This window comes from Balaenoptera physalus (genome assembly GCF_965194825.1).
Source record: "Balaenoptera physalus genome assembly, chromosome: 2".
Classification (NCBI taxonomy): domain Eukaryota; kingdom Metazoa; phylum Chordata; class Mammalia; order Artiodactyla; family Balaenopteridae; genus Balaenoptera; species Balaenoptera physalus.
The window spans coordinates 134,233,765-134,246,315 of NC_138883.1; positions in this window are offsets into that span (position 1 = coordinate 134,233,765).

The window sequence follows — 12,551 nt, forward strand, 5'->3', positions numbered from 1 at the left end:
TGAGGTATGTCAATCTTGTTTGAAACAAATTTGAAACCAAATTATGGGGAAGCATCTCATTGCTTATTGAGATAGTCATAATTATACTTAGTAATAAATACGTATTGCTTTAAGGACAAAGACTTTTTTATGACTGAGGGGAAGTTTGTAGAATACAAGGTCATAGAATGTAAAGGCAGGAGAATACAGACTTAGGAAACAGAAAAATCTAAGTTCAAATTTCAGCTGTCACTTACTGGTAGAACAAAGTTGGGCAAGTTCTTAAGTTCTCTTGAGTCAAAATTTTTGTTATGCAGAAAATGATGATCACAATATCTACTTGGCAGTTTTAATATAAAGCCTAAATGAAAAACAATGTAGGTAATTACTTGATACATGGTATGTGTTAGTTATCATTGTCTATGTAAATACGACATTTTTTGAAATGTGTTTTTTACTGCATCGTAGGAAAATGGCCAGATGGATTTTTACCAAAATTAAAAGGTGTGTGTCTTAAAATACACCCCATGTAGCATGTGTAAAATTCACATCTGAGGGGCTTAAATGACCCCCAGAAAAATGAAGAAACGATGGATCAGAAACCTATAGTTTCATGTGTGAGCCTCAAACTGTAAGTCAGAATGGCCTGTGGTCCAAAGAGAAGGTTCCAACATAGCATTCAAGTGACTGTCCACTCAGTATGTACTGTGTTCCAGGGTAGTTAGCAGTTTTACTGATGGTTAATAATTTTCCTTATCAACCCCAGGGGATAGTGGATAGGTAGTGATTTAACACAACCAAGTACAGAACTTTTCCATTTACTTTACTATACAACTGGGAAGATTATTAAGGAGAAAAATGATTTTTTTCTCTAGCATATTAACCGCAGAATTTTCCCACTGTGGATTTACAACATCTTACTTTCTAACCCCTTCACAAAAAAATTTTGAGTTACTGAAATGCTGGCACTTAAGGTGCCAGGGTGGAAATCAGAACATTTTGCCTACCGAGAAGGGGTTCCTTCCAAGGCATTTGGTCTGAATATTGTTTGTGCAAAATGACTGGCCCATCTGTAATTGACTGGTTGGAAACAATCTGAAATTAATGTAGAACCGTGAGTCTAATTCCTGTCTAAGTGGAGCCAAATCTTAGGAGCAAAGAAAGATAATCATTTCAGACCTGGGATCTTTGAAATTTAGGCTATCCTCTTCTATCATGATTCAGCTCTGATCTCATGGTTAACATCTTTCTCAGAAGTTCAGCATTTCTAGTGCCAGGAGAAACAAAATGTGTACTCTTTAGAAAAATACATTCTCTTCCTGTATATAGCTCTCTCTCTATGTCTCTCTCTCTCACCTTCAAATTTTAAATGACTGTAGTGTAAGGAATAGGACATGCTTTTTCTGATTTTATATGTAAACTGGCTCACTTGTCACTACCAGCTGTATTCTGTCAGTGCCATTTATAATAAGTATGAAAACTTAAATAACAAGAAATTTGGTCAAAAATAGAAATGCCTTATTAAAGATATTTAATTGAGGCAAATTCTGCTTAATCTACTCCATTTCATTTTTAAGTTGCTGTTTCCTTTCCTTTTCCTCATAAATGAGAAAAATTTGGCTCAGAAACTTGGCTCATGAGATTGTGAAGAGAGTTTATCCTACGTGGAACTCGACACACGCTGATCAGGGAATTTCTTTCGTCTGAGGACTTTCTTTAGGAAAGAGGAATTAGTTTCTTAACTGCTTTCAAAGTTGCCTTGATAAGTTTCTTTGTGTCATTATATCTTTCATTTTGAGTTGAAGGTTTTTCACCCAGCCCTTATTATAGATGACCTAACATTTCGTTCTGGGGCTTATGCCAGAATCCTTTTCCTTTAGTTCCTGGCAAGGTTGCTGCCATTTCCTATCTCTCTCCTTCCTGAATTTACCTAAACTGAAGTTCCAGGCTTTTGTTGAAATGCTTTTCTCCCTTCCGCTCTTGTGTGTCCTGTGTCACATTATCTGCAAAGGTTGCAACCAACTTCCCTTCACTGTGGACACAGGAAGGGGAAATGAAGAGGAGAGAAGTTACTGATCTGTTTCTAGAGGTCAAGTGTGTGGGGAGGGTGAATGTACATTTTTCAATAGCTTTCACTGCAGTGTGTGCTTTCCTTTGTTAACGAACCTTTGCTATTGTGTTGAGAAGCCTTTTAATAACTGCCAGCAGAATTGACTAAATGGCAATACCAAGATGAAAAGGACCTGGTAAAAAATTATATGTGCACAGATGCCTGGACATATACATAGCAAATACCTGCCTGTTTCTGGAGGGTGTAATGTGCCTGTGACTTTTCTCAACCATCAGAGACAGTATCAACTTTATTGTATTCAATCCTCACAGTATCTCATTAAAATGAGTACTATTTTCATCATTTTACGAGTGAGAAAACTGAACAGTGAGACTTAAGGAGGAGTGGTCAGTTGCCAAAGATCACACAGCAAGAGGCAGAGCAACCATTCAAAATGTATGTCCATCCCTGCCCTTTCCAATCTCTCATGCTGCTGTAATGTACAAGCACACACACTGCTGACATGGAAATCAAACTTTCAATCTAGGACAACTTTTCTCCATCAAAAGGCAGTGAGATTTTTTTTTTTTTGCATTTAAATTATTCTCTTTTGGTGACAGGCTAATTAATGTTAGCATATTTCCATTCTTACATCCCGGAGATATTTGGACAATGGCTCTCAAGGTGCCTGCAGATCTTTCAGTTGCAACCTGTGTCTTTTCCAGACCTTAATTTCGGTAATTAGTCTCCTCTGCTCCACCATCTCTGCAGGGCTGATGGTAGCCCTGTGACACTTCCTTCCGGTTTATGGTGATTACAAATGGGGCCTCAGAGTCACATAAGAGGGGGCACCCCTGCTCCAAATGGGTCTCAGATTCAGGAGTGCAATGCCTGGCATGGTTAGGGGACAAAGGACATTTAACACAGCAGCCTAGCAAGCTTGAGCTTTTCAAGACAATTAAGAGAATGCTTTGGAAAGTGCAAAAGTAGATTAATGAATACACAAATGTCTTTGATTTATTATTATCACTCTTAAGTGTCAGAATTAATGGAATAACACATCAAAGGTAGTGTCCTTATCAAGGAGGGAGGGCTCCATAAACAGGAGTAGTGGAGAGAAAGGAATTAGACATGGTGAAGAGGTGTCATAACCAACCCAGTGCCTGATCCAGGTCTGTAGAAGCAATCCTTCAGTCTGAGCATTCCCTGTGGTCAAGCCCAAGCATTGGGACCAGAGTTAAAGGAAAAGAGAAAGAAAGAAAGAAAGAAAGAAAGAAAGAAAGAAAGAAAGAAAGAAAGAAAGAAAGAAAGAAAGAAAGAAAGAAAGAAAGAAAGAAAGAAAGAAAGAAGGAAGAAAGAAAGAGAAAGGAAGGAAGGAAGAGAAGAAAGAAAGGAAGGAAGGAAGGAAGAAAGGGAGAGAGAAGGAGGGAGGGAGGGAGGAAGGAAGGAAGTAAAGAGAGTATTGGTGAGATAAATAGAGAAGCCAGTAAGGACACAGACAAGTAATCTTCTGTATTTACTGTAAAGGTAGAAAGCTGTTTTCTCTGTTGTCCAATTCAAGGGCACATAGTGAAAGTATTTTATAGAGGAAAATGAAACAGCTAGAGGTTAAGTGGGTAGCTGGGAGGGGCACCCAGGCTTTCTGGCTTCTGGTCCAGTCCAGCTGTTCTTCCTCTTCATCCTGGGCCACACCCCAGACTGTAGAATGAGGCATCCAAATAAAGCAAAACCAAACAAAACAGGCAAACCTTTCTGCAGCCTTAATCAAAGCAACTCAAGGGGGCATTCCAGAGACATTAACCAGATCATGGCATAAGGGTCATATTTTCAAGTCAAGGAGTATCACAAAACACATATTGATCTAATTTGGGTTGTTATAAGAAGTGGAAGAGTAAAAAATTTAAAGGGTGTGTATACCTGAAACATTTAAGAATGCATTGCTCTCCAAAGCTAAATTGTTAGGGTAGCTGAGAGCTTACACTTATCAATATCATTTTTATCTTCTATTCTTAACTTCTTTTTTATGTTACATCCTTAACTTTCTCATTGGATGAAGGAAACAGAAAACAAAGGCAAAGATTTTCCTCTTACATTAGAGTCAACATATACCCACTTTAGAAAATAAACAAACATATCAGGAATAAAAAGAAAAACTTGCTATGAATGTCGACATACCCATACTTTGGAGTGTTTGAGTGGTGGGGTGGTAAACAACAGTCACTGTCAGCTGCATCTGAACAGACCTAACTATCCAATTAGTTGGTCTAATCCCAACTCTGCCCCTTCATATCAGTGGATCTCTGGGAGAATTATTCCCTTCATGTGTCATTATCTCCATTACAAAATGGAGTTATTAAGAGTACCTATATCGTAGAATTGCCTGAGAGGAGCAAAAGCTGTGTGTTAAGTGTCTGGCATGGCAGCACTTAGCAGGGTTTATTAAGCACAAACTATTTTTCCCAGACAGTGGGCTCATCTTCATACACAGATTATCAAGTCATCTGAGGAGGAACTCAATTTTGATCCTCCAACCCAGAATAAGAAGAAAATAAGTATTGGCTATAATTATTGCCAATATTTTTCCCAGGGATAGTTCCCAAAGTCGAGGTCACAAAATATATATAATTTTTCACATTTAAGTGTAGTGTTGTAGCATAAATCCTACTGTTTATAAACACTCAAATATTTTTGGTATCTGCAAAATACTCCAATATAATACATTAAATAGTTTACTTAAGTAATCCTCAACTATTGTAATTTTACATTTTTAAAATTATATTAAAACTGAAGAGAGCATTTTTTATTTATCAGCTTTTTAAGGCATTTTAGATATTCGCTCACTTAGAATAAAATTAGTGGATCAACACTTAGGTACACTTTTAAGGTGTAGGTTGCATATTTATGAATTACTTTACACATTGTGGACTTGATAATTTTACTTTCTTGATATGGAAATAGACTGAATAGAAATTTAGAACTCTGCCTCCAGCTTAAATAGTATGCTCTTATATCATTAAACAGTTCAAACCAAATAACCCCCAATTTACCATAGGTAAGTCAGTCAATGCTGAGAACTTAGAGTGCATTTTATCATAACAGTGGGCTTTGCATATGCATAACAGTTAAGTCCAAAAAAGCTCACTTAGCACATAACATTTTATAACAGAAGCATTTGCCAATTGTTCTCAAAAACTAGATATTGGGGAAAAAAAATTATGGAGAAGTGGATTCAAAATTTTAAATGGGACAAAATCTCTGCTTCCTCAAGCTCACCTGTCCACCAGACAGCAGCAGCCAAGTTTCCCACGCCCTGATAGTAGGTGTATCTAATGGACTCATTAGCGTGGGGTTTCCAGAAGGCAGGGTGAAGGCTGGTAATGAAGACTGGAGAATCAGGTTATAATAGGTCTTTGCTGTGAAGCTGTGTGTTACACATTAAGAAACCCGGGAGGCATCTCCCACACTTCCCTCTGCCTCGTTCCACACATCTGCTTAACCTGGTTTTGGTTTCTACTTTCAATGTATCCCTCAAATCTTTTACCAACACCACATTCCACTTCTGCATTTTAGCTCAGACCACCATTATCCTGACATCATTTAAAAGGCCAACAAATGTAGCCAAAGGACAGTGAGCTATAAGAATTCAACCGAGGGTAAGATTGAGACTTCCTGTGAGGAAAGTAAAATCTATTATGAAAGACATCATTTAAAGTCCTTGTTAGCTATAGTAACATTCCTTAAAATCATGTGTTTTGTGTTCTTCAGCAGATTAGGGTGATTTAGGTCAGTTGGAACAAGGACAGTCCCCAGAGAACGTCTTTTGTTGGTCCCCTTACTTATAGTTAGATTTTCCTTTTGAAAAAATCTGTTTCATTAAATATTTATACATTACTTTTAATGTTTGTGTAATGTTTGATTCAAATGATTGTATCATGATTTACTATAAGTTCACCCATATTTGAAACCTTAGTTTTGTTTTTTGTTTTCCTAATTTTGACCTGTTATAAACAACACTATGGTGGATATATTTCTAGGTATAACATGATGAATCTTCATGATTATTTCCTTAGGAAAAATTCTTGGAGAGAGAAATGATGAGAAATGATTAGTGCAAGATACCTTCCAAAAATATCATAACAAGGTTCATTGCTACAAATGAATAGCTTATGATCATACATATGTGTAATACATATGTACATGTACACATATAAACACATCAACATATAAGCCAATGAGTAGCATATGTATGTTCACACAAGCACATTTTTAATTTAATTTTTTAGTACTAAGGAAATTGAATTTTTATAGCTCTCAAATATTGCACTAAGAAAAAGAAAAAAAAATCCTGGTTATTATAACAATAAATATTCCAGGTGAAATTAGGATATTTTATCAAGTCCCTAATCTCAAATCATTCTGGAGTATTAATTGGAATTGTACTATCTTTATGAATTAACTTGTGGACAATTGGCATTTATATAACATATGGTCTCTATATTAGAGCATTCCGTGTTTCATCATTTATTAAAATATTTTTAAGTGTCATTCAGGAAAAGCATTTGTAATTTTATTTAAGTGGATCTTAAGAAGGCTTATTGATACAAGTATTCCTAGACATTTACACTTTTGATTTTATAGTAAATAGTAGATTTCTAAAATATTACAGTCCAACAGGTATTGTTGCTCAATAGGTAAATATTTATTTTCTTATCTTGCCTTTATAACGGACCATTTTACAGAATTCTCTCATTAGGTTCAGTAGTTTTTCTTTTCCAGTTATTTCTCTTGGATTTTCCAGCTAGATAATTATTATAAATGGTAATAACTGCTTTCTTATTCCATGTGTATATTTATTTTTTCTTGTCATGTTGCATTTGTTAGTATTTTAAGAACAATAATACAAATAACAGTAACAGTTGGAATTTATTTTCCTGATTTTAATGGGAATGTCTGTAGTGCTTTACAGTTGGGTATAATATGGGCTACTTATTTTATTTTAGCAAAATATTATCATACTACAGAAATATCATTTGATCAACATAATTTTTGAAAGTTTTATGCAAAACATATGTTGAACTCTATCAAATGCCTTTTGGCAGATTTTGAAACAAATAGATGGTGTTTCCTTTTTGATATATTGATGATATAGCATATTAATTGATTTCTTTACATTGAATGCTTCTCATATTTACACAATAAACCCTAATTTATCATGGAATATCATGGAATATTATCATGGAATCTTATAACTAATATACTGCAATACTAGTATTCTTTAACTATATAACATTGATTTCCATTTAGTGTGAGAGTAATTTGTTTTGGTACTGGGAATTGTCACCTCATGATAATAACTATAAAGCTTTCTATATATTTCTAATCTTTGGAAAGTAACATAATAAGTATCTATTTCTCAAGTTGTGAAAGACTTATATGTAATACTATCTAGGCTTTATACCGTTGTTGGACATACAGTAGACATTAAATGCTGTATTTTGACAAACTTTATAAAGTTTCTTCCTAAGTTTTTAGTCAAAATGTTTTCTGTCTATTCTCAAGTAAATTTGTGTATTTTAGTTTCCTTGTAGAAAAATCATTTGTTTTACCAAAATGTTCAAATTTGTCACCACTGAGTTGAAATAATATTTTCTTATAAAATGGTGTATTGATTCCTTTCATAGATACAACATTTTAAAAAAATATTTATGTGGGTTTTCTGTCTTCCTTCTCAATAATAGAGATCTGTTCAAGAAACTGTTCTCAGATTTTATTGACCTTTTGAAAGAACCATTTCAGATCAATCCATTTTTACTGCTCTTCTAATTCATTAATGTATACTTTCATCTTTATTATCTCTTTCTTTAGATTTTATTATTCTTTTTCTTGATTCAGTTTAATCTATGATTTATTTATCATTTAAAACATTTTTTTGTTTAATAAAAGCAAATAACTTGGATTTTTCCCTACCTGTTCAATATGTCCCTCTTACCTACAAACATTTCCTCTAGGCCTGGAGGTTAATATTTTATTTAGACCACCACCCACTGCATTTTTGACCTTTACAGTGAACTGGCTTGACATCACTTCACCCTCTCTACAGTCTGACTTCCTTTACTACATGTAGGGAGAAGGTGAGTTTGAGGGAGATGGCTGTAGGATTATTATAATCACTTTGAACACATAGAGTGTTGGTCAGAATCTCTTTTTCCTCCAGTTGTTAAATGTCTTTGGCTTTTAAGCATAAGTAGTAAATACCAGAAATAAAGAACCCAGGTTCTGGTACTATGAAGAAGAGCTTATTTCACCACTTTCTATTCCTTTGACTGGACTCTATCCTAGACTGGTTATTCACATTCACAACCACAGCCTTCTTTCTCCCTTTCCAAGAATTAAACCATAAATACAGTTTAATGCTACTAGCTTCTTAAAATATTTTGAATTATCCAGATCTTCAGGGGACAAATTACAAGTCCTTTTATCCCCTCTCTTATCATATAACATTTTTTTAACCCCTGTAACTACTATAATCAGGCCTGGCCTGGTGGACTTGGTAAGATGGCCATTCTCAGAAGTCAGTTGTAAGATAAATCTCAAAACAGAAATGTGAATCCAGAGTAATTTATATACTGAACATGAAAGATAGCAGGTATGACTGAGAAGAAAAATAAATAAATAAATAAAGCCCCATCAGCCATGGAGCAGAACATAGAACATTCCAAACAACCTTTAAATTTATTTTATATTTAAATTAAATGTTATATTTATATTGGGTAATTTTCTTCTCTGCATTAAATGCTGTTTAGTTACTTATGAATGAAAGGGGAAAAGCATGTTAACAAAAGAATTATTGGACTGGAAACTATATCTCATCCTAAATTTATTTTTTCCTCATTTGTTGATGACAAGGTTTATACTGTATTTTATTATTTGAAGGATTAATTTTATAGAAAGACTGAGAAAAAAAGGTTATTCAGGAAAATGGAAGTACTCAGAAAAACTACAAATGGTGGTAAGAAGAAATAAGAGTTGGTAAAATGAGTGCAGTTTAGGTGAAAAGAGAGTGGGGGAAGAAGCTACATCTTAGTGACTTGTGTCAAAACCTAGGTAACTTTTGACCCTTTTTCAGATCACAAAGCCCCTGTCTGAGAAGGTGTGGAACCTGCCACACAGGTAAAGTTCTCCTGGACTTAATTTTTTTTTCCATCTTATGACAAATTCCTATAGCAAATACCAACTTACACCATAATTTCCACATTATTGTTCAGTTTGGGACCTTGGAAGCTTGAACTTTCTTAGTGTTTGAAATGGTAAGGATTAATGATATCTACCTTAAAGCATTCAGGTGACTATAAACATGGAGGCTTCACCCCTAACTCAAACAGATTTGTAGCTCCTAAAAATACATTTGATCAGTTCTGAGTCCCTCATAACACCTATCGTGGTCTCTCCTTTATGCCTTATCAAAAATCACCTATTGCCTAGGAGAATAGATATGGAAAAGACCCTCACCCTCATTAAGCTTTCTTATTCATTTCTCTGTTGTCTGTATCTACTCCACTAGAATAATTTTCCTAAGAGAGCCGATTCAGTTTCTCATCCCCAGCTTATCCTCAGTGCCTGAATCAATGTCTGTCACATAGTAAGGAATCAACAAATATGTGTTAAACAAATATGAATGGAGTCATGGGCTACAGTACAATATTTTTTGTACAAACAGGCTGATTGCCAGGAAGGCAAAGTGTATTTGTCCTAAATAAAACACCATAGAGTTTTGAAAATGGCATTTCAATTTTTTAGTTACTCTTTAACTGTCCTATTTTTTTTGTTTGTTTGTTTTAGTTTAACACAGCCTGTATCTTCAGTGATAGGCCTGGTGAAGGCAAGGATATTTGGCTTCTATAATTACTTATTTCTCTTCCCAAGGAGCCCTGGAGTTCTGTCATCTGAACTAGTACACCAACCCACTATAGAGTAGAATGAATTTAGTTGTTTTTTCTACTTGTCATGAAGTAACCATTCCAAACTACCTTATTGGATTTACATTGAATATGGGCAAAATAGTTGATCAAATCAGTTAATTCCTATATGAGTAATTGGGAGTATTTAACCAGAAGAAGAGATGAATACAGAGGAGGCACAAATATCATCTTCAAGTACCTGAAAGTCTACCTTGTCATTTAGAAGAAAGTGTGGAGTGTGGCCTTGTTCAGTGTTGCACATATTTTATTGTCCCTTCCTATGACTCCTCCAGACAAGAAAGGGAGCAGGAATCAGATCAGTATCATCAGTAACCTGCAATCAGGTGGAACTGCCAAAGTCAACAGTTCTCCAGATATACAAAGTTTTCCAAAAGTGGAGCAATACAAGGAGAAGCTAAGTTGCTGTATGAATTTTCATCAATGTAGTAAGAATGACTTCTTCACTATGTGAGAAAAGAAATGACCCAGGTGTTCCTTTATTTGGATTCCAACTCTAAATTCCCAGGAATGTTGACTGAATGAGTACCTAAAGTATATTTTTCATTCCCCAAGAAGTTAGGTAAGTCTATGAAAAGTGTAAAACTTGCAACATGTCTTAAGGAGGTTGCAATCTGATGGAGGAATCCAGTATTAAGTGTAAGAATGCAATGCAGGAGTTAAACGAAGGGACTTCAGAGTGTAGGGTTGTTTAGTACCATAATTTCCCATAGCAATAACATTGAAGGCAGGTGAGTGGTTTCTCTGGGCTGGCAGAATGTTCTCTGTTACATTAGTCCATGTATTCCTATTTGAGGGGCTCTGAGATGGGCTTTAAAAAGTCAGGAATGTGGATCCAGGAATGTGCGTTTAACAATTGGTTGCTGTTGAACCCAATTTGTGGGCCTGATGCACAATGAAGCCAAACAAACTGAAAGGTTGGAGTTTGGAGCAACGAAAGGTTTATTGCAAGGGCCAAGCAGGGAGAATGGGAAGCTTGTGTTCAAAAGGGCCAGACTACTTTTTCAGGGAAGAGTTTTTAAAGGTAAAATTTGGGATGAGGGCTGCAGCATGTGTGACTTTCTTTTGATTGCTTGGTGGTGCAGTAACAGGGTGATGTCTCCAATATCTCAACCTTCTGCTTCCAACCAGTCTGGGGTCTGTGTTCTTTTGGTCAGCATATAGTCACTATCCTCCACCTGGGTGAAGGTCTTAGTTTCCATAGAACAACTCAAAGATATGAATAAGATTGTTATTTATATTACTTCAGGATGAACTAGTAAGCCTGTGACTCTATTGTCCTACTAATTGCTTGAATCTGCTCTTTGGAACTTGATGAAGTCCTAGAAGACCAAAGACTTTTTTTTTCTACAAATAAGAAACAGGGGACATGGAGGGGCTTTTGTAACTGGGAGGTCCCCCCAGGGTCCTGCTCAGTTTCATGGTCGCCAAAAGACCTTGGTTGCAAAGGGTCTTACAGGGATGGGTCTAAAAATCCTCAGAAAGAAATGGATGGATATTTGAGAACATTTGAGATTAGACATTCTCAGTTTTGAGTACTTTTAGAGTTTTGTAACTTTGCTCACTCCTGGGCTTAAATGGAGAGAAAGATATGTCACCAAGGTGAGCATTGAAATTTATAAGCAACCCCTTCTCAATTTATAGTTGCTTCTTGTTTAATATATAGTTTATTTCACTCCTAACATCTGTCCTGTGAGGAAGATATCATTATTTCCATCTTACAGATGAGGGAATTAAATATGAATATTCTTAGGATATAGCTCTTACCCTGATTAAAAATCCAACTAAAACAACTGGACTGTGAATGGAGTTTGGTGGTAAAATTTGAGATTGGGAAATTACACCAATATGTTAAGGTGGAGGGGTACACATGTGACACTTTAGAATTATCTATTCTCTATAGATATATTCTACTATCTATATATAAATAGATACATTCTACTATCATCTTGGAGGCAGTTGAGTAACCCCTGTGGTAGAAATCCTCTAGAATAGCTTCCAATGCCTCTTCTTCATAGTTTTCATGCTCTTGTATCATCTTTTCCCTTTAAGTCCTTTAAGTACATTTGAATCTACTAATTCTTTCCTTATGAGTAGAATACAGCGAAAGTGATGGGCTGTCACTTCTAAGTTAGATCACAACAGCACAGTGACTTTTGTGTTGTCCTCGCTGGCTCTTTCTCTCAGAGCCCTTGCTCCAAGAGTCAGTGAAGACTTGAGGTCTGTCAACAGCCATTTGAGTGAGCTTGTAAGCAGATCCTTCTTCATTGAGTCTTGTGATGACTACAGGCCAGACCTACATCTTGATAGCAACCTTGTGAGGGGCCTTGAATCAGAGGTACCCAGCCAAGACTGATCCAGACTCCTGACCATGGAATTTATGAGATAATAAATGATGACGGCTTTAAGCTGCTGCATTTTGTCATATTCATTACACAGAAATAAATAATGAATACACCAATCATATTAAAAGTGAGATGTCTTTGGGACCTAGAAAAATTTAGGAAGATTTTGGGAAGAAGAGAGGTAGTTTGAATTCTAAAGAC